General features: G+C 51.2%; 1 protein-coding gene across 2 annotated transcripts in view; it reads left to right on the forward strand.

The window, feature by feature from the left end:
• Positions 1–26,260, forward strand: part of LOC148431061 (uncharacterized) — a 118,997-nt gene that overhangs the window by 56,585 nt on the left and 36,152 nt on the right. The gene's annotated exons all lie outside the window — the stretch shown is intronic.

Raw genomic sequence — 26,260 nt, forward strand, 5'->3', positions numbered from 1 at the left:
CTCTTATATAAGCTAAGCCACGCTCTTACACATACTACCATCACCGAGGCACCAACCCATCCACATAACTACAGGAGGGGGCAGGAAGCTGATCTCCCCTCTTATATAAGCTAAGCCACGCTCTTACACATACTACCATCACCGAGGCACCAACCCATCCACATAACTACAGGAGGGGGCAGGAAGCTGATCTCCCCTCTTATATAAGCTAAGCCACGCCCTTACACATACTACCATCACCGAGGCACAACCCATCCACATAACTACAGGAGGGGGCAGGAAGCTGATCTCCCCTCTTATATAAGCTAAGCCACGCTCTTACACATACTACCATCACCGAGGCACCAACCCATCCACATAACTACAGGAGGGGGCAGGAAGCTGATCTCCCCTCTTATATAAGCTAAGCCACGCCCTTACACATACTACCATCACCGAGGCACCAACCCATCCACATAACTACAGGAGGGGGCAGGAAGCTGATCTCCCCTCTTATATAAGCTAAGCCACGCCCTTACACATACTACCATCACCGAGGCACAACCCATCCACATAACTACAGGAGGGGGCAGGAAGCTGATCTCCCCTCTTATATAAGCTAAGCCACGCTCTTACACATACTACCATCACCGAGGCACCAACCCATCCACATAACTACAGGAGGGGGCAGGAAGCTGATCTCCCCTCTTATATAAGCTAAGCCACGCCCTTACACATACTACCATCACCGAGGCACAACCCATCCACATAACTACAGGGGGGGGCAGGAAGCTGATCTCCCCTCTTATATAAGCTAAGACACACCCTTACACATACTACCATCACCGAGGCACCAACCCATCCACATAACTACAGGAGGGGGCAGGAAGCTGATCTCCCCTCTTATATAAGCTAAGCCACGCTCTTACACATACTACCATCACCGAGGCACAACCCATCCACATAACTACGGGAGGGGGCAGGAAGCTGATCTCCCCTCTTATATAAGCTAAGCCACGCCCTTACACATACTACCATCACCGAGGCACAACCCATCCACATAACTACAGGGGGGGGGCAGGAAGCTGATCTCCCCTCTTATATAAGCTAAGCCACGCCCTTACACATACTACCATCACCGAGGCACAACCCATCCACATAACTACAGGGGGGGGGCAGGAAGCTGATCTCCCCTCTTATATAAGCTAAGCCACGCCCTTACACATACTACCATCACCGAGGCACCAACCCATCCACATAACTACAGGAGGGGGCAGGAAGCTGATCTCCCCTCTTATATAAGCTAAGCCACGCCCTTACACATACTACCATCACCGAGGCACAACCCATCCACATAACTACGGGAGGGGGCAGGAAGCTGATCTCCCCTCTTATATAAGCTAAGCCACGCTCTTACACATACTACCATCACCGAGGCACCAACCCATCCACATAACTACAGGAGGGGGCAGGAAGCTGATCTCCCCTCTTATATAAGCTAAGCCACGCCCTTACACATACTACCATCACCGAGGCACCAACCCATCCACATAACTACAGGAGGGGGCAGGAAGCTGATCTCCCCTCTTATATAAGCTAAGCCACGCTCTTACACATACTACCATCACCGAGGCACCAACCCATCCACATAACTACAGGAGGGGGCAGGAAGCTGATCTCCCCTCTTATATAAGCTAAGCCACGCCCTTACACATACTACCATCACCGAGGCACAACCCATCCACATAACTACGGGAGGGGGCAGGAAGCTGATCTCCCCTCTTATATAAGCTAAGCCACGCCCTTACACATACTACCATCACCGAGGCACAACCCATCCACATAACTACAGGGGGGGGCAGGAAGCTGATCTCCCCTCTTATATAAGCTAAGACACACCCTTACACATACTACCATCACCGAGGCACCAACCCATCCACATAACTACAGGAGGGGGCAGGAAGCTGATCTCCCCTCTTATATAAGCTAAGCCACGCCCTTACACATACTACCATCACCGAGGCACAACCCATCCACATAACTACAGGGGGGGGGCAGGAAGCTGATCTCCCCTCTTATATAAGCTAAGCCACGCTCTTACACATACTACCATCACCGAGGCACAACCCATCCACATAACTACAGGAGGGGCAGGAAGCTCGTCTCCCCTCTTATATAAGCTAAGCCACGCCCTTACACATACTACCATCACCGAGGCACAACCCATCCACATAACTACAGGAGGGGCAGGAAGCTCGTCTCCCCTCTTATATAAGCTAAGCCACGCCCTTACACATACTACCATCACCGAGGCACCAACCCATCCACATAACTACAGGAGGGGGCAGGAAGCTGATCTCCCCTCTTATATAAGCTAAGCCACGCCCTTACACATACTACCATCACCGAGGCACCAACCCATCCACATAACTACAGGAGGGGGCAGGAAGCTGATCTCCCCTCTTATATAAGCTAAGCCACGCTCTTACACATACTACCATCACCGAGGCACCAACCCATCCACATAACTACAGGAGGGGGCAGGAAGCTGATCTCCCCTCTTATATAAGCTAAGCCACGCCCTTACACATACTACCATCACCGAGGCACAACCCATCCACATAACTACAGGGGGGGGGCAGGAAGCTGATCTCCCCTCTTATATAAGCTAAGCCACGCTCTTACACATACTACCATCACCGAGGCACAACCCATCCACATAACTACAGGAGGGGCAGGAAGCTCGTCTCCCCTCTTATATAAGCTAAGCCACGCCCTTACACATACTACCATCACCGAGGCACCAACCCATCCACATAACTACAGGAGGGGGCAGGAAGCTGATCTCCCCTCTTATATAAGCTAAGCCACGCCCTTACACATACTACCATCACCGAGGCACAACCCATCCACATAACTACGGGAGGGGGCAGGAAGCTGATCTCCCCTCTTATATAAGCTAAGCCACGCTCTTACACATACTACCATCACCGAGGCACCAACCCATCCACATAACTACAGGAGGGGGCAGGAAGCTGATCTCCCCTCTTATATAAGCTAAGCCACGCCCTTACACATACTACCATCACCGAGGCACCAACCCATCCACATAACTACAGGAGGGGGCAGGAAGCTGATCTCCCCTCTTATATAAGCTAAGCCACGCTCTTACACATACTACCATCACCGAGGCACCAACCCATCCACATAACTACAGGAGGGGGCAGGAAGCTGATCTCCCCTCTTATATAAGCTAAGCCACGCCCTTACACATACTACCATCACCGAGGCACAACCCATCCACATAACTACGGGAGGGGGCAGGAAGCTGATCTCCCCTCTTATATAAGCTAAGCCACGCCCTTACACATACTACCATCACCGAGGCACAACCCATCCACATAACTACAGGGGGGGGCAGGAAGCTGATCTCCCCTCTTATATAAGCTAAGACACACCCTTACACATACTACCATCACCGAGGCACCAACCCATCCACATAACTACAGGAGGGGGCAGGAAGCTGATCTCCCCTCTTATATAAGCTAAGCCACGCCCTTACACATACTACCATCACCGAGGCACAACCCATCCACATAACTACAGGGGGGGGGCAGGAAGCTGATCTCCCCTCTTATATAAGCTAAGCCACGCTCTTACACATACTACCATCACCGAGGCACAACCCATCCACATAACTACAGGAGGGGCAGGAAGCTCGTCTCCCCTCTTATATAAGCTAAGCCACGCCCTTACACATACTACCATCACCGAGGCACAACCCATCCACATAACTACAGGAGGGGCAGGAAGCTCGTCTCCCCTCTTATATAAGCTAAGCCACGCCCTTACACATACTACCATCACCGAGGCACCAACCCATCCACATAACTACAGGAGGGGGCAGGAAGCTGATCTCCCCTCTTATATAAGCTAAGCCACGCCCTTACACATACTACCATCACCGAGGCACAACCCATCCACATAACTACGGGAGGGGGCAGGAAGCTGATCTCCCCTCTTATATAAGCTAAGCCACGCTCTTACACATACTACCATCACCGAGGCACCAACCCATCCACATAACTACAGGAGGGGGCAGGAAGCTGATCTCCCCTCTTATATAAGCTAAGCCACGCCCTTACACATACTACCATCACCGAGGCACCAACCCATCCACATAACTACAGGAGGGGGCAGGAAGCTGATCTCCCCTCTTATATAAGCTAAGCCACGCTCTTACACATACTACCATCACCGAGGCACCAACCCATCCACATAACTACAGGAGGGGGCAGGAAGCTGATCTCCCCTCTTATATAAGCTAAGCCACGCTCTTACACATACTACCATCACCGAGGCACCAACCCATCCACATAACTACAGGAGGGGGCAGGAAGCTGATCTCCCCTCTTATATAAGCTAAGCCACGCCCTTACACATACTACCATCACCGAGGCACAACCCATCCACATAACTACAGGAGGGGGCAGGAAGCTGATCTCCCCTCTTATATAAGCTAAGCCACGCTCTTACACATACTACCATCACCGAGGCACCAACCCATCCACATAACTACAGGAGGGGGCAGGAAGCTGATCTCCCCTCTTATATAAGCTAAGCCACGCCCTTACACATACTACCATCACCGAGGCACCAACCCATCCACATAACTACAGGAGGGGGCAGGAAGCTGATCTCCCCTCTTATATAAGCTAAGCCACGCTCTTACACATACTACCATCACCGAGGCACCAACCCATCCACATAACTACAGGAGGGGGCAGGAAGCTGATCTCCCCTCTTATATAAGCTAAGCCACGCCCTTACACATACTACCATCACCGAGGCACAACCCATCCACATAACTACAGGAGGGGGCAGGAAGCTGATCTCCCCTCTTATATAAGCTAAGCCACGCTCTTACACATACTACCATCACCGAGGCACCAACCCATCCACATAACTACAGGAGGGGGCAGGAAGCTGATCTCCCCTCTTATATAAGCTAAGCCACGCCCTTACACATACTACCATCACCGAGGCACCAACCCATCCACATAACTACAGGGGGGGGCAGGAAGCTGATCTCCCCTCTTATATAAGCTAAGACACACCCTTACACATACTACCATCACCGAGGCACAACCCATCCACATAACTACGGGAGGGGGCAGGAAGCTGATCTCCCCTCTTATATAAGCTAAGCCACGCCCTTACACATACTACCATCACCGAGGCACAACCCATCCACATAACTACAGGAGGGGCAGGAAGCTCGTCTCCCCTCTTATATAAGCTAAGCCACGCTCTTACACATACTACCATCACCGAGGCACAACCCATCCACATAACTACAGGAGGGGCAGGAAGCTCGTCTCCCCTCTTATATAAGCTAAGCCACGCTCTTACACATACTACCATCACCGAGGCACAACCCATCCACATAACTACAGGGGGGGGGCAGGAAGCTGATCTCCCCTCTTATATAAGCTAAGCCACGCCCTTACACATACTACCATCACCGAGGCACCAACCCATCCACATAACTACAGGAGGGGGCAGGAAGCTGATCTCCCCTCTTATATAAGCTAAGCCACGCCCTTACACATACTACCATCACCGAGGCACAACCCATCCACATAACTACAGGAGGGGGCAGGAAGCTGATCTCCCCTCTTATATAAGCTAAGCCACGCCCTTACACATACTACCATCACCGAGGCACCAACCCATCCACATAACTACAGGAGGGGGCAGGAAGCTGATCTCCCCTCTTATATAAGCTAAGCCACGCCCTTACACATACTACCATCACCGAGGCACAACCCATCCACATAACTACAGGGGGGGCAGGAAGCTGATCTCCCCTCTTATATAAGCTAAGCCACGCTCTTACACATACTACCATCACCGAGGCACAACCCATCCACATAACTACAGGGGGGGGCAGGAAGCTGATCTCCCCTCTTATATAAGCTAAGCCACGCTCTTACACATACTACCATCACCGAGGCACAACCCATCCACATAACTACGGGAGGGGGCAGGAAGCTGATCTCCCCTCTTATATAAGCTAAGCCACGCCCTTACACATACTACCATCACCGAGGCACAACCCATCCACATAACTACGGGAGGGGGCAGGAAGCTGATCTCCCCTCTTATATAAGCTAAGCCACGTCCTTACACATACTACCATCACCGAGGCACAACCCATCCACATAACTACAGGGGGGGGCAGGAAGCTGATCTCCCCTCTTATATAAGCTAAGCCACGCTCTTACACATACTACCATCACCGAGGCACAACCCATCCACATAACTACAGGGGGGGGCAGGAAGCTGATCTCCCCTCTTATATAAGCTAAGCCACGCTCTTACACATACTACCATCACCGAGGCACAACCCATCCACATAACTACAGGGGGGGGGCAGGAAGCTGATCTCCCCTCTTATATAAGCTAAGCCACGCTCTTACACATACTACCATCACCGAGGCACAACCCATCCACATAACTACGGGAGGGGGCAGGAAGCTGATCTCCCCTCTTATATAAGCTAAGCCACGCTCTTACACATACTACCATCACCGAGGCACAACCCATCCACATAACTACGGGAGGGGGCAGGAAGCTGATCTCCCCTCTTATATAAGCTAAGCCACGCCCTTACACATACTACCATCACCGAGGCACCAACCCATCCACATAACTACAGGAGGGGGCAGGAAGCTGATCTCCCCTCTTATATAAGCTAAGCCACGCTCTTACACATACTACCATCACCGAGGCACAACCCATCCACATAACTACAGGGGGGGGGCAGGAAGCTGATCTCCCCTCTTATATAAGCTAAGCCACGCCCTTACACATACTACCATCACCGAGGCACAACCCATCCACATAACTACAGGGGGGGGGCAGGAAGCTGATCTCCCCTCTTATATAAGCTAAGCCACGCCCTTACACATACTACCATCACCGAGGCACCAACCCATCCACATAACTACAGGAGGGGGCAGGAAGCTGATCTCCCCTCTTATATAAGCTAAGCCACGTCCTTACACATAGTTCCAACGCCATTGGTTACCGGAAAATAAATACACGCACCTGAAGCAACCAAATGGGGGTCATTCGTCATAGCCTCAGCCTCCCGTTACTCTAATACTGAGATGTGTCCTCCATATAGCGAGGGACCCTTCACCATTCACACTCTGGGCACTATTTCATACTTTTTCCTAAATGTCTGCATATAGTGTACGAGCTACTCACACCTATTAGCACTGCATGACGTGGCTCACGTGAATCGGACCTGTCTTTTGCTATATGACATTGCTTATAGTGTACTAGGTACTTAGGATTAGTAGTTTTGTAGCAGAGGAATTCGTATAGAGTCAAAGATTAACCCTAACAATGCATGGGGCTGGTCACTCGTGCTATGGAGGGGCACCGACTGCAATCTCTGTTCAACCTGGCATAGACACAGCCGTCTCTCCCGTCACAGGGGGCTTTCTCTGTATGTGCCCGGTATACACACAGCCGTCTCTCCCATCACAGGGGGCTTTCTCTGTATGTGCCCGGTATACACACAGCCGTCTCTCCCGTCACAGGGGGCTTTCTCTGTATGTGCCCGGTATACACACAGCCGTCTCTCCCGTCACAGGGGGCTTTCTCTGTATGTGCCCGGTATACACACAGCCGTCTCTCCCGTCACAGGGGGCTTTCTCTGTATGTGCCCGGTATACACACAGCCGTCTCTCCCGTCACAGGGGGCTTTCTCTGTATGTGCCCGGTATACACACAGCCGTCTCTCCCGTCCCAGGGGGCTTTCTCTGTATGTGCCCGGTATACACACAGCCGTCTCTCCCGTCACAGGGGGCTTTCTCTGTATGTGCCCGGTATACACACAGCCGTCTCTCCCGTCACAGGGGGCTTTCTCTGTATGTGCCCGGTATACACACAGCCGTCTCTCCCGTCACAGGGGGCTTTCTCTGTATGTGCCCGGTATACACACAGCCGTCTCTCCCGTCACAGGGGGCTTTCTCTGTATGTGCCCGGTATACACACAACCGTCTCTCCCATCACAGGGGGCTTTCTCTGTATGTGACATGAGCTCACTCTCTTCCTCTGCTGAGTTTGCAGATTCTGGTACATGGTTCTTTTCTGACCACTTCCTGCCATTTACGGGCATTCTCTGGTTTCCTTCTGGGTTCACACTGTGGAGATTATTCAGACCTGGTCGTTAGGGGTCTCGTAGCAGACGGGGTGAGCTGTCGATGTTGAATGACAGCTCGCTCCTTTTGCTGGGTGGGCAGGGGGCGTGTCCAGCCAAACTTTGGCGTTTCTGTCGGAACGCTTGCCGTTTAGGGGCGGCCCCAAACAGAACAGGAAGCTCCCTGGGGCTTAAAGTTGACGAGACCCTACCTTAGGGTCTCGTCGTAATCACCGATGGTCGCAATGGTTTTGATCATCGCGACCACCACCCTTAGTGGTCGTTAGAGCTGTGGGTGTTAACCCACAGCCTAACGACCGACATGGAGGCGGCCGTTCAGGATGCAAGCGGCCGCCCTGTTTCAGACCGACCGCTTGCATCCTACGACCGCCTCTGAATGAGGCCCTGTGCACCCACTCAGCTCTGAGCTTCCCCAGTGACTTGTGGGAGCTGTGATTCAGTGCTAGCTGCCCCAAACGCAGCCAAACGTCACTGGCCGGGGGCACTGGCAGTTGGTGTGACTCCCCTATTTGAAGTCTGGACTGCGCTGCAGCCTCACCCCTGGAGCCGCCACTGGTTGTGTCCAGCGAAATGTGCAATACTGAATAAGTGTTATTGTGCGAAAATGAAATAGCGACGTTATCTCAATAGTATTGATATCACGTTTTATTTTTTTGTGCTCTTTCCCAAAATTCCCACATTAGATCTATTTATCTATCTGTGTAATATGCTCTATTTAGTATGTATATCAGGGATGGGAAACCTCCTGACTGGGGGGCCGTACAAGGCCCTCGGAAGCATTTGGTCTGGCCCTCAGAGCTTATTCTGCTAGCCTCATATGGATAACAGGGAACCTATAATGTCACCTGCAGCCAGAATCTATGCAGCAGCGCCACCTGGAGGGTCCTTAGGGTGCTACAGCTGGTCACACCGCTGCCCCCTCCTGAGGATACTCCGGGCATTGCTGTAATCACCGGCGATTGTAGCCCTGCCCCCGTGTGACATCATACAGAGGGGGTGTGGCCTGCACCATGCCTGCAAATAATCTTCTATATATCAAAATGGCCCTCAGCAGAAATAGGTTCCCCACCCCTGATGTATGATCGCTAATAATAGCACTTTCCTAATAGGAGAATGTATGGGGCATAGGGGGTTTTCATGAAAGCTTGTAAAGTGATACAATTGTGAATGATAAAGTACCAACCAAACAGCTCCTAACTGTCATTTTTCAAACACAACCTGTTGGCTATTATTGCTGCACTAGATGCTCCTAGAGAACAGGGAACACTGTAATCAGAAACAATAGTTGCAGTTGATATTAGCATGATGAGATCAGTAGATACATTTTATTCCGTCAGCTCAGAAGGATCAGTATTACCCCAATACCTGATTTATACATAGGATAATCCTCCAAGTTACTAAGCTGCTGGTGTGTTGCAAAGAGAAAAAAAAAATCTGCAACTTTGTCCCGTATTCAATTTGAGGCGAAAAAGTCTGAGCCATCACCGCTGTTTTTTTCAGGGAAAAAGTATCGGGCGCGCGCCCGCTTATCCCCGTATTCAATTTGGATCCGGCGAAAACTGGACCCGGTGGAAAGGTAAGTATCAGAAAAGTCTTGGGAAACTTTGGGAAATCATCCTGCGTCCCCCAAAAGATGGTCTGACATGGGGGATCACTATGGGTACCCCCGTTTTGGCCTGCAGAAAGTAAGCCGGGTTTTTAAATAGCGCGGCAGGTGCATAAATGCGCCTGTGAAGAAGGGGTGAAGAATAGCATTTAGTCCCTAAAATAAGTTTCTACTTCGGGGTCCACAGGGTTGACCTTGGGGGTATAGCTGGATCTGTATCCACGGGCACCACGCAGTTAAAGCTTTTGCTGCTCCCAGGATGCACTTGTGTCCATCCTCCTCTATACCCCGAGCCACAGGCACCTCAGTTTTAGTTGGTGCCCGGACGGAGTCTGGTCACCCTTGCGTAGTGGGGGCAGCTTATTTTTAAAAATAGAAGTTTGTTTAATTAATTTTTTTATATTTTTTTACACTCTTCAGAGCGGCAGCATCAGACTGTCCATTAGGAGGACGTCCACGCTACCGCTCCTACACCCCGTTGGCGCTGCAACGCCAGTACAGCTCTGGGGATCGCAGCGGGACCCCGGAGTCTGTACTAGCAGGACCGCCCAAGACTGCTGCCTGATTGCCGGGGACAGGTAAGCCGCGGGCAGCGCAAACTTGCTTTGCTCGCAGGGAAATGCAGTCTTCAGCCTCCTGTCTCTGGGGACAGACCGGCGGCGCTAGTTAGCACGGCGGGCTCCCCCTATCCAGGCATACCCCGCGCGTCCGCTAGACCACCAGGGAGTAATGGCTGGCAGCGGGAACCGGCGTCCCTGGGGTTAATGACTAGCCAGGGGAGGGAGCCTTCCCTGTTTAGCGGCTCCTCAGCTCAGTGCGCCTTTTCTCATGTGTACTGGCGACGCTGAGCTGCGTTCCTCATGCGGCCACTCCTCCTCTGAGGTCTCCGGCGGCCATTTTCACTGGCACAATGCAGATCTCTCAGGAAGCGCGTGGACCGGTCCCCCTGTGTACCTCTCCCCTGCAGAAGGACAGTGTACACAGCGCTGTAGCCCTCCCAGACACTGAATCTGGGAGGTGATTGTAGCGGAAGGTGCAGTGAGTATATCTTCCTGCATGGTATGTGACTATTGCTAGTGCTGCTGTCTGTGCTTATTTCTACTTACTGTCAGCCTATATCTATCCCTATCCTTCTCCTACAGCCCGCAGATGTGGGGGGGAGGGGCGTTTTCTGAGGACCTCACGTGTATAAATCACGTATATGTGAGGTCAGTCACATACAGTTGGGTGCTACACAGTACCATATTGTGAGCTGTTGTGTTGCATACCTGTGAGTGCGCAGGTGTTAAACACCATACTCCTCTATTGTGATACATATATACATTGAATATTTATTGTGTCATGTCGGATGAGGAGATTGAGCGCTCTGTGGCTCCTGTGTTTTTCTCTTGCAGACGCTGTTCTGCGGGAGTGGATAGGGAGGATTTATCACAGGATGGTCTGTCCGGACGGTGCCAGCTGTTGCCTGGCCCCTCTCAACCCCCTATGTCGCAGGACGATGTTTTCACAGGTGCTGGTGTCAATCGCGGACCAGCTGGCGGTCCCGACTGCTGTCCCTACTAGGGCGTTACCCCAGCTGACCATCCCCCATTCCCCGGTATTCCGCAGTAATTGCAGTCTCCCCCCGTGTCTCAGGCTGTTGGTCAGTATACGGGGTTGCCTATGTATGTTCAGTCTACGCCGGTGACGCAGCAGTCTGTGGTGCCCTTTCAGGGTTTTCCTCAGGCGGCTCCTCCACCCTGGGTGGATGTACTCTCCAGCTCCGTCCAAAGTTTGACGGCCTCGTCTTCGGCTTTTCAGTCGATGTTACAGGGTGACATGCCTCCAAAGGTCTAAGCACCCAGTAGTGGCTGCCCAGGCTGCGCATTTGATGGACACTGACGTGTCTTCAGATGACGGGGAGCTACATGAGGACACTGACTCTGATGCCACGGCTCAAGAGGTAGAGGCTAAGTCCTCCATTAATGTGCGGCATTGGTTAGGGCGGTGCGGGCCATCCTTCACATAGAGGATGATGCACCGGCCCCTAGGTCAAAGTATCCTAATTTTAAGAAGGCTAAGGTGACTTAGACGGTTTTTCACCTGTCTGACCAGCTGACTGATCATATGGCGGGGACCTGGCAGTTGCCCAGTAAGAGATTCCAGCCACAGAAACGGCTGGCATCCAATGATCCGTTTCCTGAGGCTCATTGCAGGAAATGGGAAACCCCACCGGCGGTGGATTCCCATGTCACCCGCTTAATCAAAAGCGCTACATTGCCCTTACTGTCAATCTCCTCCCTGAAGGATCCCACGGACAGGAAGGTAGAGACTTGTTTAAAGTCCATTTACTCTCTTTCAGGGGCAGTGGCCCGTCCGTCCATGGCCATCTCCTGGGTGGCAAAAGCCATTGAGAGCTGGGCCAACGCATTAGAGGATACCTTTCCAGACGATGCTCCGGATGTCCAGAGAGTGTTAATTGGACAAATGAGAGATGCTGCGTCCTACATTGGGGAAGCGTCTTTAGATGCAAGTCTACTAACCTCTAGGGTTTCGGCGGCAGCAGTGTCTGCTCGTCGGTCCTTGTGGCTGAGGTCCTGGAGAGCAGACGCAGATTCTAAGAAGGGCCTGGAGGCCTTACCCTTTAATGGGGGGTTGTTATTTGGTCCAGACTTGGACAAAATAGTGGATACTCTGGCTAAATCCAAGTCCGCTTTCCTCCCTTCGAGTACAACGCATGCTAAGGTCAGGAGCTCTGCCTTTAGGTCCTTTCGGGTTCTGAGTAAGGCCAAAGGACAGTCCTTCCCGGGGCAGTCGGCGACCAAGACCGCCTCTAAGCCCAAGAAGCAGGGCTGGAGTGCTAGGCGCCCTTCTTCCAAGCAGGAAGATAAACCTTCTGCCTGATGGGACGGGCCTCCCTCTGGGGGACCCCAGAGTGGGAGGCCGACTTCTTTAAATTTGCCCAGTGCTGGCACAATACCACCACGGATGCCTGGGTTCGAGAAGTGGTCTCCCAGGGGTACGCCCTGTCTTTTCGGCACAGACCGCCCCACCAGTTTTTCTGCACGAGTCCTTCTCAGGACAAAACCAAAGCTTTGCAGATTCAGGTAGCTATAAAGTCCTTGCTGTTCCCGTTCCTCAGTCACAATGGGGGACGGGGTACTACTCTACTCTGTTTCTGGTGCAGAAACCAAATGGTTCTCATCGCCCTATCCTCAATTTGAAGTCTCTGAACAAGTTTCCCAGAGTTCCCAAGTTCAGGATGGAAACGTTACGTTCCATCATTCTAGTGATGGAACCTGGGGATTACGTGGTCTCCCTGGATATCCAGGATGCCTACCTCTATATTCCTATAGCACCTTCACACCAGTGGTGTCTGAGGTTTGCTATACTGCAACATCACTTACCCTTTGGCCTCTCCACGGCACCAAGGGTTTTCACCAAAGTGATGGCGATCATGGCCGCACACCTTCGGAGCCAGAGTATATGGCTGCTGCCGTATCTAGACGACCTCCTCTTGCTGGCAAGCTCTCCGGAGGTACTGCTTCAACATCTCCACCTGACGATCGCTTGTCTGCAAGCGCACTGGTGGTTGATAAATTGGAAAAAGTTCTCCCTGATTCCATCACAGCGGATGGTTCATTTGGGAGCCGTGCTAGATTCTCGTTAGCAAAGGATCTTCCTGACTCCGGAAAAGGTCTCCTCCCTGCAGCTGTGGATAACAGTTGTCTGAGCAGTTGCCGAGTGTCTGTCCACTCGGTAATGAGAGTTCTGAGGTCCATGGTGTCGGTCCATTCAACATGGTGGAATTTGCCCAGTTCCATTCCAGGCCCCTGCAGGGGCTGATTCTATCCGAATGGAACGGGTTACCTCACCGGATCCAGCCTCAGATGCTGGTTTTGTCCCTGGAGGTTCGGCTGTCTCTAGCTTGGTGGCTTCAGACAGCTCATCTCATCGAGGGGCACCCCTTTTTGATCCCGGACTGGGTTCTGCTCACAACAGATACCAGTCTCCGGGGTTGGGGGGCAGTGACAGGCTCGTTGTCACTTCAGGGCCATTGGAATACGGATGAAGCGGTTCTCCCCATCAACATTCTGTAGCTGCGGGCCGTATACAGGGCCCTGCAGTCGTCCGGCACCGCTCTTCAAGGAAGGGCAGTACAAGTTCAATCCGACAACGCCACCACTGTGGCGTACATCAACGACCAGGGAGGAACTCTCAGTCGTGCTGCGATGTCGGAGGTGTCTCGCCTTCCTAGCTTGGGCGGAGTGCCACCTTCCAGCAATTTCGGCAGTCTTCATCCCCGGGGAATGGTCGCTTCACCCAGAGGTATTTCAACTACTCGTGGACAGATGGGGACTGCCGGAGCTGGACCTGATGGCCTCCCGTCACAATCACAAGTTACCCGTGTACGGGTTAAGGACAAGAGACGCGGGCGCAAGTCTGGTGGACGCACTGTCGGTGAAATGGACGTTTCACCTGATGTATCTGTTTCCTCCGATATCCCTGCTGCCTCGGGTCCTGCGAAAATTCAAGCAGGACGGCGGCACGCTTCTGCTGGTGGCTCCAGCTTGGCCCAGACGTCCTTGGTACTCCGATCTGCGGAACCTCTCCATCAACACTCCGTACCTTCTTCCTCAGCGTCGGGAACTGTTGTCTCAAGGGCCCTGCCTTTACCCGAATCTGGGTCGGCTGTCTTTGACGGCATGGCTCTTGAGACAGCCGTCTTAAAGTCTCGGGGCTTCTCAGGTTCTGTTACTAGTACCATGCTTAGGGCTTGCAAGCCTGCCTCTGCACGGATTTACCTCAGAGTGTGGGACACGTACTGTCAGTGGCGTGAGTCCAGAAACTATGATCCTCGGGTGTTCCGAGTTTCTAGGATCTTGGAATTTCTTCAATCAGGTTTGGACCTAGGCTAGTCTTGCCTCTCTAAAGGTACATGTGTCTGCACTGTCTGTGTGGTTCCGATGTAGGATCGCTACACTGCCAGATGTTCACACCTTTTTCCAAGGTGTTCTTCGAATCCAGCCTCCCTTTGTGCCTCCAGTGGCTCCTTGGGACTTGACGGTGGTTCTTCGGGCCCTGCAGGGTCCTCCTTTTGAGCCTCTTGAGTCAGTGGAACTCAAGTGGTTGACATTTAAGACTGTTTGTTTTTCTTATGGCAATTGCTTCAGCCAGGAGGGTGTCAGAATTGGGGGCGCTTTCCTGTCGCCCTCCTTTTCTGATTTTTCACCAGGCCAGAGTGGTGCTTCGCACTCGTCCTGAGTTTCTGCCTAAAGTGGTTTCTAAGTTCCACATTAAACAGGAACTTGTTGTGCCAGCTTTTCAGTCACCTGATCTTTCGGCTGGTGAGGCTTCCTTAGATGTAGTTCGTGCTCTCAGAATTTATGTGGACCGGACTGCCTATGTTAAGAAGTCTGATTCCTTGTTTATCCTCTTTGGTTTTCACAGGCAGGTTGGCCCGCCAACAAACAGACGTTAGCCCGTTGGCTTCGTTCCGTTATTTGTGAGGCTTATGCACAGGAGGGTTTACCTGTGCCAGCCTCTGTTAAGGCTCATTCCACTCGGTCTGTTGGTCCTTCTTGGGCTGCTAGATGTGGCGCCTCTGCTGTTCAGCTGTGTAAGGTGACCACCTGGTCTTCCATTCAGACATTTTTGAGGTTCTATGTGTTTGACACCTTCGCCTCTCAGGATGCATCCTTCGGGCGCCGGGTTCTTCTTTCTGCAGAGGAGCGTCCCCGCCCTTAGCTGAACTGCTTTGGGACATCCCCAAGGTCAACCCTGTGGACCGCCTATGGACTCTGAAGTAGAAAACAAGAGATATGGTAAGAACTTACCTTTGTTATCTCTGCTTCTACGAAGTCCATAGGGTCCACAGGGCGCCCGCCTTGACGCACCGGGCTTCATATGGGCTGTGTGGCTGGTCACCGGTTTTCCGTCTCCCATTTCTGTGAATATGGTTTCTTGTGTGTTCCAGACTTCCTTCTCTGTTTAGTCTCCTCCTCTGGCCTTGGCTGCTTACCAACTGAGGTGCCTGTGGCTCGGGGGCGGGGTATAGAGGAGGATGGACCCTTTGTAGAAACAGATATAACAAAGGTAAGTTCTTACCATATCTCTTGTTTTTAAAAATTCTTCAAAAATGCTCCTGCTGCTACCAGCCACATTCTAGAAAACACCTGCCGCATACTTGGGAGCCCCGGCTGAATTCATTTCGCTACTTTAAAACTGTTCCCCAATTTTTTTTTCTATTCAACCCCAAAATTAAAGTAAATTTTTTATGGTGTCCTTTAGGCTTTTTAATTTTTTTTTTTTTTATACACAGATTACTTTTATAGGACACTCCCAGGGGTGCAGGCTATTTTTTTTTTAGCCTGCACCCCTAAATCCCAATTCTGCACTTTCTTTTCGCCATGTATTACATGGAGAAAAGTTATCCCCGGTGACGCAGCAGTCTGTGGTGCCCTCTCAGGGTTTTTTCGGGCGGCTCCTCCACCCTGGGTGGATGTACTCTCCAGCTCTGTCCAAAATTTGGCGGCCTCGTCTTCGGCTTTTTAACAAATAACGGGTTTTCGCAGCCTACTTGAATATGGGCATTTATATCCATTATTTCTTAGTCTCACAAAGTTGCTTCTGTGTACAATGGGTGTGAGCTTATTACCCCATCTCACCCCAATGTTATGGTTGTGCTAGAGGCGGTCACAGTGAAGGACTCGCATTTCCCCTGCACAGATAACGTCAGAGACCGCGTTGCGCTGTGTTGTAGATACAGTACATACCTGATACAGGTGGCAGCCAGTATGGGAGGTTATATACAAAGTGTGACGCGGTGCCCCCACAGCCTATCTCCCCTTCATGTACACTCGCCACTCGTGGTTCTACACCATGACAGCTGGGTGTGTAGTGGAACAGAAAAGCGCAGCTCGCTGTAACTGGTGTACCTGCCGCTGCTAAACGCCATTCTCCATTATATGGCGCGTTTCTCCAATAGGACTCAAAGTGCTTTACGGAAAATGAACAAAATACAGAGGTGAGGTCGTCATTTTGGGTTATCATTTCGGGATTATTCATCCTACCTCACAAGTGTACTAGGCGAGCGACCATCTTGGGCGCACTTCCGAGATTACACTGGGCACAATAGGCATCGTGGAAGAGATGAGATGTAATGTGGGAGCTAAAGCCAGATGGTCAGGTCCATGCGTTGTACATCCTTACCATGAAAGTAGCAGGTGAGGAAGCTATATGGGGCACATTACACAGGTTACAATGGGTGGAGTAACCAATACCTGGAGATATGACCTTCTACATCCAACACATGAGACTAAATAACTGATGCCCACAGAATCGTCAGACACTGTTTATGCTACCAACAAGCACTACCAGGTGAGACAGCCATCGTAGGAGCACCACATAGGAGACAGTGGGTGGGATAAACATGAGAAATACAAAATACAACATATGAAATGTCCACATTAGTAACATGGATCATTTATCCTACCCATGAACGTACTAGGTGAGGCAGATATCTATAGAAAACGATAGTCAGTGCTTCTCTGCTACAGCCTACAAAGTGCTCATCAGCACCACCTGCAGCTCCCACTGCTCACCTACGCTATACAGCCTGGTCCTCTCAGCACCACCTGCAGCTCCCACTGCTCACCTACACTATACAGCCTGGTCCTCTCAGCACCATCTGCAGCTCACACTGCTCACCTACACTATACAGCCTGGTCCTCTCAGCACCACCTGCAGCTCCCACTGCTCACCTACGCTATACAGCCTGGTCCTCTCAGCACCACCTGCAGCTCACACTGCTCACCTACGCTATACAGCCTGGTCCTCTCAGCACCACCTGCAGCTCCCACTGCTCACCTACGCTATACAGCCTGGTCCTCTCAGCACCACCTGCAGCTCACACTGCTCACCTACACTATACAGCCTGGTCCTATCAGCACCACCTGCAGCTCACACTGCTCACCTACACTATACAGCCTGGTCCTCTCAGCACCACCTGCAGCTCACATTGCTCACCTACGCTATACAGCCTGGTCCTCTCAGCACCACCTGCAGCTCCCGCTGCTCACCTACACTATACAGCCTGGTCCTCTCAGCACCACCTGCAGCTCCCGCTGCTCACCTACACTATACAGCCTGGTCCTCTCAGCACCACCTGCAGCTCCCGCTGCTCACCTACACTATACAGCCTGGTCCTCTCAGCACCACCTGCAGCTCCCGCTGCTCACCTACACTATACAGCCTGGTCCTCTCAGCACCACCTGCAGCTCACGCTGCTCACCTACACTATACAGCCTGGTCCTCTCAGCACCACCTGCAGCTCACGCTGCTCACCTACACTATACAGCCTGGTCCTCTCAGCACCACCTGCAGCTCACGCTGCTCACCTACACTATACAGCCTGGTCCTCTCAGCACCACCTGCAGCTCACGCTGCTCACCTACACTATACAGCTGGTCCTCTCAGCACCACCTGCAGCTCACGCTGCTCACCTACACTATACAGCCTGGTCCTCTCAGCACCACCTGCAGCTCACGCTGCTCACCTACACTATACAGCCTGGTCCTCTCAGCACCACCTGCAGCTCCCGCTGCTCACCTACGCTATACAGCCTGGTCCTCTCAGCACCACCTGCAGCTCCCGCTGCTCACCTACGCTATACAGCCTGGTCCTCTCAGCACCACCTGCAGCTCCCGCTGCTCATCTACGCTATACAGCCTGGTCCTCTCAGCACCACCTGCAGCTCCCGCTGCTCATCTACGCTATACAGCCTGGTCCTCTCAGCACCACCTGCAGCTCCCGCTGCTCACCTACGCTATACAGCCTGGTCCTCTCAGCACCACCTGCAGCTCCCGCTGCTCACCTACGCTATACAGCCTGGTCCTCTCAGCACCACCTGCAGCTCCCGCTGCTCACCTACACTATACAGCCTGGTCCTCTCAGCACCACCTGCAGCTCCCACTGCTCACCTACACTATACAGCCTGGTCCTCTCAGCACCACCTGCAGCTCCCACTGCTCACCTACACTATACAGCCTGGTCCTCTCAGCACCACCTGCAGCTCCCGCTGCTCACCTACACTATACAGCCTGGTCCTCTCAGCACCACCTGCAGCTCACACTGCTCACCTACACTATACAGCCTGGTCCTCTCAGCACCACCTGCAGCTCACGCTGCTCACCTACACTATACAGCCTGGTCCTCTCAGCACCACCTGCAGCTCACGCTGCTCACCTACACTATACAGCCTGGTCCTCTCAGCACCACCTGCAGCTCCCACTGCTCACCTACACTATACAGCCTGGTCCTCTCAGCACCACCTGCAGCTCACACTGCTCACCTACACTATACAGCCTGGTCCTCTCAGCACCACCTGCAGCTCCCACTGCTCACCTACACTATACAGCCTGGTCCTCTCAGCACCACCTGCAGCTCCCACTGCTCACCTACACTATACAGCCTGGTCCTCTCAGCACCACCTGCAGCTCACACTGCTCACCTACACTATACAGCCTGGTCCTCTCAGCACCACCTGCAGCTCACACTGCTCACCTACACTATACAGCCTGGTCCTCTCAGCACCACCTGCAGCTCACACTGCTCACCTACACTATACAGCCTGGTCCTCTCAGCACCACCTGCAGCTCTTCTGAAATCTTTTCCTGCTCAGCTATAATTGGCGGTCCTAGCGCGGTTTCCTATTGCTATAATGGTCACAGCCCGGTTACCATACGCTATACCAGTTCCAGTCTGGTTACCTTATATTATTCATCTCCTAGGAATCGTATCTCGCTAATTCCTATCCAGTGCCAGCTCTTCTCCTCAGTCCTTACTCCATGTGAAGGAACTTAAGCCACCTAGTTTTCTTCACATAGCCTCCAAAACAGCTCACACTGGGTACAGATAGCTCCTCAGTCCTGACCAGGTTATAGTGGACAGGATAAGCATTTAGAAGTGTAATCAGCTGCATTTCTTGCTCCCCTGGTGGTTTAGCTCCTTCTAGCTGATGAGCGATCTTTCCGGACACCTGTTACAGCTGGGAATCTGGGGGGCTCCGTGGCTTACCGGTCGGCTGTGGTGAGCGGTGGGGCCGGCTGGTGCGTTTGGGCTCCCGTCTATGTGGGCTGCTGCTCTGGCTGGGCTCTCCCTCTGCGAACTGCCGGGTGTCCCTGCTGTGTCCCTGCGCTCCGACTTCTCGCCGGGCTTCCTGGCTCTGTCTGTTTCTGGTGCTGTGGTGCTGCACAGTGGGACTGGCTGCCGCGCCTGAAATGTCCGGCCGTGGGAGCCCCTGACCCGTAATAGCCTGTCCCCCTGTGTGTGCTGTGAGCAGCTGGCTTCCCCGGATACAGGTGGAGTGAGGGGGTCCCCGGTGCTGTGGGTGGACCTGGGCGTCCTTTCTGTGGGGTGTCCACTATCACAGCTCCCCTATGAGGTGGCAGAATCGGGCAATATTAAGGAGCAGAAATTGATGTTGGAGCCCTGTGTACAGTTGAAGCTGCTCTACTGAAGTAACATTGAATGTATACTAAAAAGCTGGGAAATATTGCATTATTTTGCTTCGTATCCTTGTGAAGTGCAGTATTGGAAACCACTGGTATAAGGTGACAACAGTTGAGACATCACTGATTGTCATTGGGTTTATCTCTCTCCCTGTTGTGTGTGAATGGCCTCCATATTGCTTGTGTTATTATAGGGAAAGCCGGACGTGGGGCTGGGGCACCTGCCAAGCCTGAGAAATATGATAGAACAGCTCCGACTTCTCCATTATCTAATCGGGGTGTAAATAATTCCCCTGCCGATCAGAATAGTGCAGCCCAGCATACCCTACAAGCCATTTCTGCCTACCAGTAATGGGGGGTTACTGATAAGATTGGTCAGGTACAGGCTGATGTGTCCTTACTTCCGCAAGATCTACAAAAAATAAGAGCGAGTTGGCGAAACTGAACGCTGTATTCAGACTGGGAGCAAATTACCTCTCCTTTAAAAAGCTAAATTGAGGACTTGGTGTCACAGGTGGCATTTATTCAAGCCAAACTATCTGACGTTGAGGGACTGCTTAGACAAAATAATATCCGTATTGTTGGCTCCCTGAAAGGGTAGAGGGCTCGGTGTCTGAAATCTTTCTTGATAATTTGTTGACTAAGCTGTTTACCTGTGAAGATTTTAGTCCTCAATTTGCTGTGGAGCATGCCCACCGGCTCCCTACAGCCCCTTGTACCTGGTGCTTCTGCTAGAACTTTGATTGCCCGGTCAATATCCAGTATTCTATGTTATTTCCTGCAAGACTGAGAGCACTACATGATCACTCCACTCATATTTTCACCAATCCTAGAGATGTGTCAGTGTTACAGGGGAGAGAGGACCATGTTGGGGAGTATAGAGAGATATGGAAAGCTGTCAGTGTTACAGGGGAGAGAGGACTATGATGGGGAGTATAGAGAGATATGGAAAGCTGTCAGTGTTACAGGGGAGAGAGGACCATGTTGGGGAGTATAGAGAGATATGGAAAGCTGTCAGTGTTACAGGGGAGAGAGGACCATGATGGGGAGTATAGAGAGATATGGAAAGCTGTCAGTGTTACAGGGGAGAGAGGACCATGATGAGGAGTATAGAGAGATATGGAAAGCTGTCAGTGTTACAGGGGAGAGAGGACCATGATGGGGAATATAGAGAGATATGGAAAGTTGTCAGTGTTACAGGGGAGAGAGGACCATGATGGGGAGTATAGAGAGCTAAGGAAAGCTGTCAGTGTTACAGGGGAGAGAGGACCATGATGAGGAGTATAGAGAGATATGGAAAGCTGTCAGTGTTACAGGGGAGAGAGGACCATGATGGGGAGTATAGAGAGATATGGAAAGCTGTCAGTGTTACAGGGGAGAGAGGACCATGATGGGGAGTATAGAGAGATATGGAAAGCTGTCAGTGTTACAGGGGAGAGAGGACCATGATGGGGAGTATAGAGAGATATAGAGAGGACCATGATGGGAAGTATAGAGAGATATGGAAAGCTGTCAGTGTTACAGGGGTGAGAGGACCATGATGGGGAATATAGAGAGATATGGAAAGCTGTCAGTGTTACAGGGGAGAGAGGACCATGATGGGGAGTATAGAGAGATATAGAGAGGACCATGATGGGGAGTATAGAGAGATATGGAAAGCTGTCAGTGTTACAGGGGAGAGAGGACCATGATGGGGAGTATAGAGAGATATGGAAAGCTGTCAGTGTTACAGGGGTGAGAGGACCATGATGGGGAATATAGAGAGATATGGAAAGCTGTCAGTGTTACAGGGGAGAGAGGACCATGATGGGGAGTATAGAGAGATATGGAAAGCTGTCAGTGTTACAGGGGAGAGAGGACCATGATGGGGAGTATAGAGAGATATGGAAAGCTGTCAGTGTTACAGGGGTGAGAGGACCATGATGGGGAGTATAGAGAGATATGGAAAGCTGTCAGTGTTACAGGGGAGAGAGGACCATGATGGGCAGTATAGAGAGATATGGAAAGCTGTCAGTGTTACAGGGGAGAGAGGACCATGATGGGGAGTATAGAGAGATATAGAGAGGACCATGGTGGGGAGTATAGAGAGATATGGAAAGCTGTCAGTGTTACAGGGGAGAGAGACCATGATGGGCAGTATAGAGAGATATGGAAAGCTGTCAGTGTTACAGGGGAGAGAGGACCATGATGGGGAGTATAGAGAGATATGGAAAGCTGTCAGTGTTACAGGGGAGAGAGGACCATGATGGGGAGTATAGAGCGATATAGAGAGGACCATGGTGGGGAGTATAGAGAGATATGGAAAGCTGTCAGTGTTACAGGGGAGAGAGGACCATGATGGGGAGTATAGAGAGATATGGAAAGCTGTCAGTGTTACAGGGGAGAGAGGACTATGATGGGGAGTATAGAGAGATATGGAAAGCTGTCAGTGTTACAGGGGAGAGAGGACCATGATGGGGAGTATAGAGAGATATGGAAAGCTGTCAGTGTTACAGGGGAGAGAGGACCATGATGGGGAGTATAGAGAGATATAGAGAGGACCATGGTGGGGAGTATAGAGAGATATGGAAAGCTGTCAGTGTTACAGGGGAGAGAGGACCATGGTGGGGAGTATAGAGAGATATGGAAAGCTGTCAGTGTTACAGGGGAGAGAGGACCATGATGGGGAGTATAGAGAGATATGGAAAGCTGTCAGTGTTACAGGGGTGAGAGGACCATGATGAGGAGTATAGAGAGATATGGAAAGCTGTCAGTGTTACAGGGGAGAGAGGACCATGATGGGGAGTATAGAGAGATATGGAAAGCTGTCAGTGTTACAGGGGAGAGAGGACCATGATGGGGAGTATAGAGAGATATGGAAAGCTGTCAGTGTTACAGGGGTGAGAGGACCATGATGAGGAGTATAGAGAGATATGGAAAGCTGTCAGTGTTACAGGGGAGAGAGGACCATGATGGGAAGTATAGAGAGATATGGAAAGCTGTCAGTGTTACAGGGGAGAGAGGACCATGATGGGGAGTATAGAGAGATATGGAAAGCTGTCAGTGTTACAGGGGAGAGAGGACTATGATGGGGAGTATAGAGAGATATGGAAAGCTGTCAGTGTTACAGGGGAGAGAGGACCATGATGGGGAGTATAGAGAGATATAGAGAGGACCATGGTGGGGAGTATAGAGAGATATGGAAAGCTGTCAGTGTTACAGGGGAGAGAGGACCATGATGGGGAGTATAGAGAGATATGGAAAGCTGTCAGTGTTACAGGGGAGAGAGGACCATGATGGGGAGTATAGAGAGATATGGAAAGCTGTCAGTGTTACAGGGGTGAGAGGACCATGATGAGGAGTATAGAGAGATATGGAAAGCTGTCAGTGTTACAGGGGAGAGAGGACCATGATGGGAAGTATAGAGAGATATGGAAAGCTGTCAGTGTTACAGGGGAGAGAGGACCATGATGGGGAGTATAGAGAGATATGGAAAGCTGTCAGTGTTACAGGGGAGAGAGGACCATGATGGGCAGTATAGAGAGATATGGAAAGCTGTCAGTGTTACAGGGGAGAGAGGACCATGATGAGGAGTATAGAGAAATATGGAAAACTGTCATTGTTACAGGGGAGAGAGGACCATGATGGGGAGTTTAGAGAGATATGGAAAGCTGTCATTGTTACAGGGGAGAGAGGACCATGATGGGGAGTTTAGAGAGATATGGAAAGCTGTCAGTGTTACAGGGGAGAGAGGACCATGATGGGGAGTATAGAGAGATATAGAGAGGACCATGGTGGGGAGTATAGAGAGATATGGAAAGCTGTCAGTGTTACAGGGAAGAGAGGACCATGATGGGGAGTATAGAGAGATATGGAAAGCTGTCAGTGTTACAGGGGAGAGAGGACCATGATGGGGAGTTTAGAGAGATATGGAAAGCTGTCAGTGTTACAGGGGAGAGAGGACCATGATGGGGAGTATAGAGAGATATAGAGAGGACCATGGTGGGGAGTATAGAGAGATATGGAAAGCTGTCAGTGTTACAGGGGAGAGAGGACCATGATGGGGAGTATAGAGAGATATGGAAAGCTGTCAGTGTTACAGGGGAGAGAGGACCATGTTGGGGAGTATAGAGAGATATGGAAAGCTGTCAGTGTTACAGGGGAGAGAGGACCATGATGGGGAGTATAGAGAGATATGGAAAGCTGTCAGTGTTACAGGGGTGAGAGGACCATGATGAGGAGTATAGAGAGATATGGAAAGCTGTCAGTGTTACAGGGGAGAGAGGACCATAATGGGAAGTATAGAGAGATATGGAAAGCTGTCAGTGTTACAGGGGAGAGAGGACCATGATGGGGAGTATAGAGAGATATGGAAAGCTGTCAGTGTTACAGGGGAGAGAGGACTATGATGGGGAGTATAGAGAGATATGGAAAGCTGTCAGTGTTACAGGGGAGAGAGGACCATGATGGGGAGTATAGAGAGATATAGAGAGGACCATGGTGGGGAGTATAGAGAGATATGGAAAGCTGTCAGTGTTACAGGGGAGAGAGGACCATGATGGGGAGTATAGAGAGATATGGAAAGCTGTCAGTGTTACAGGGGAGAGAGGACCATGATGGGGAGTATAGAGAGATATGGAAAGCTGTCAGTGTTACAGGGGTGAGAGGACCATGATGAGGAGTATAGAGAGATATGGAAAGCTGTCAGTGTTACAGGGGAGAGAGGACCATGGTGGGGAGTATAGAGAGATATGGAAAGCTGTCAGTGTTACAGGGGAGAGAGGACCATGATGGGGAGTATAGAGAGATATGGAAAGCTGTCAGTGTTACAGGGGAGAGAGGACCATGATGGGCAGTATAGAGAGATATGGAAAGCTGTCAGTGTTACAGGGGAGAGAGGACCATGATGAGGAGTATAGAGAAATATGGAAAACTGTCATTGTTACAGGGGAGAGAGGACCATGATGGGGAGTTTAGAGAGATATGGAAAGCTGTCATTGTTACAGGGGAGAGAGGACCATGATGGGGAGTTTAGAGAGATATGGAAAGCTGTCAGTGTTACAGGGGAGAGAGGACCATGATGGGGAGTATAGAGAGATATAGAGAGGACCATGGTGGGGAGTATAGAGAGATATGGAAAGCTGTCAGTGTTACAGGGAAGAGAGGACCATGATGGGGAGTATAGAGAGATATGGAAAGCTGTCAGTGTTACAGGGGAGAGAGGACCATGATGGGGAGTTTAGAGAGATATGGAAAGCTGTCAGTGTTACAGGGGAGAGAGGACCATGATGGGGAGTATAGAGAGATATAGAGAGGACCATGGTGGGGAGTATAGAGAGATATGGAAAGCTGTCAGTGTTACAGGGGAGAGAGGACCATGATGGGGAGTATAGAGAGATATGGAAAGCTGTCAGTGTTACAGGGGAGAGAGGACTATGATGGGGAGTATAGAGAGATATGGAAAGCTGTCAGTGTTACAGGGGAGAGAGGACCATGATGGGGAGTATAGAGAGATATAGAGAGGACCATGGTGGGGAGTATAGAGAGATATGGAAAGCTGTCAGTGTTACAGGGGAGAGAGGACTATGATGGGGAGTATAGAGAGATATGGAAAGCTGTCAGTGTTACAGGGGAGAGAGGACCATGATGGGGAGTATAGAGAGATATGGAAAGCTGTCAGTGTTACAGGGGAGAGAGGACCATGATGGGGAGTATAGAGAGATATGGAAAGCTGTCAGTGTTACAATTAGAAGTACAGATGTGTCCACATAAGTCTTACGTCCGTGCTCTACAAAGCGCATTAAACATAACGTGTGAGTTTTTTTTTTACCTTTAAGATGCGTCTTATTCGTTGCGATCAGGACACATTTTACCCTATTCAAAATCTCAACTGGTTGCAAACTGTTGGTCACTACTTCTGCAAGTGTATTGGTGCTGGTCTTATTCCTTTGGTTATGGTGTTGGATAGAA

Source organism: Taudactylus pleione, unplaced genomic scaffold (assembly GCF_031769625.1).
Source record: "Taudactylus pleione unplaced genomic scaffold, aTauple2 ptg002994l, whole genome shotgun sequence".
NCBI lineage: Eukaryota > Metazoa > Chordata > Amphibia > Anura > Myobatrachidae > Taudactylus > Taudactylus pleione.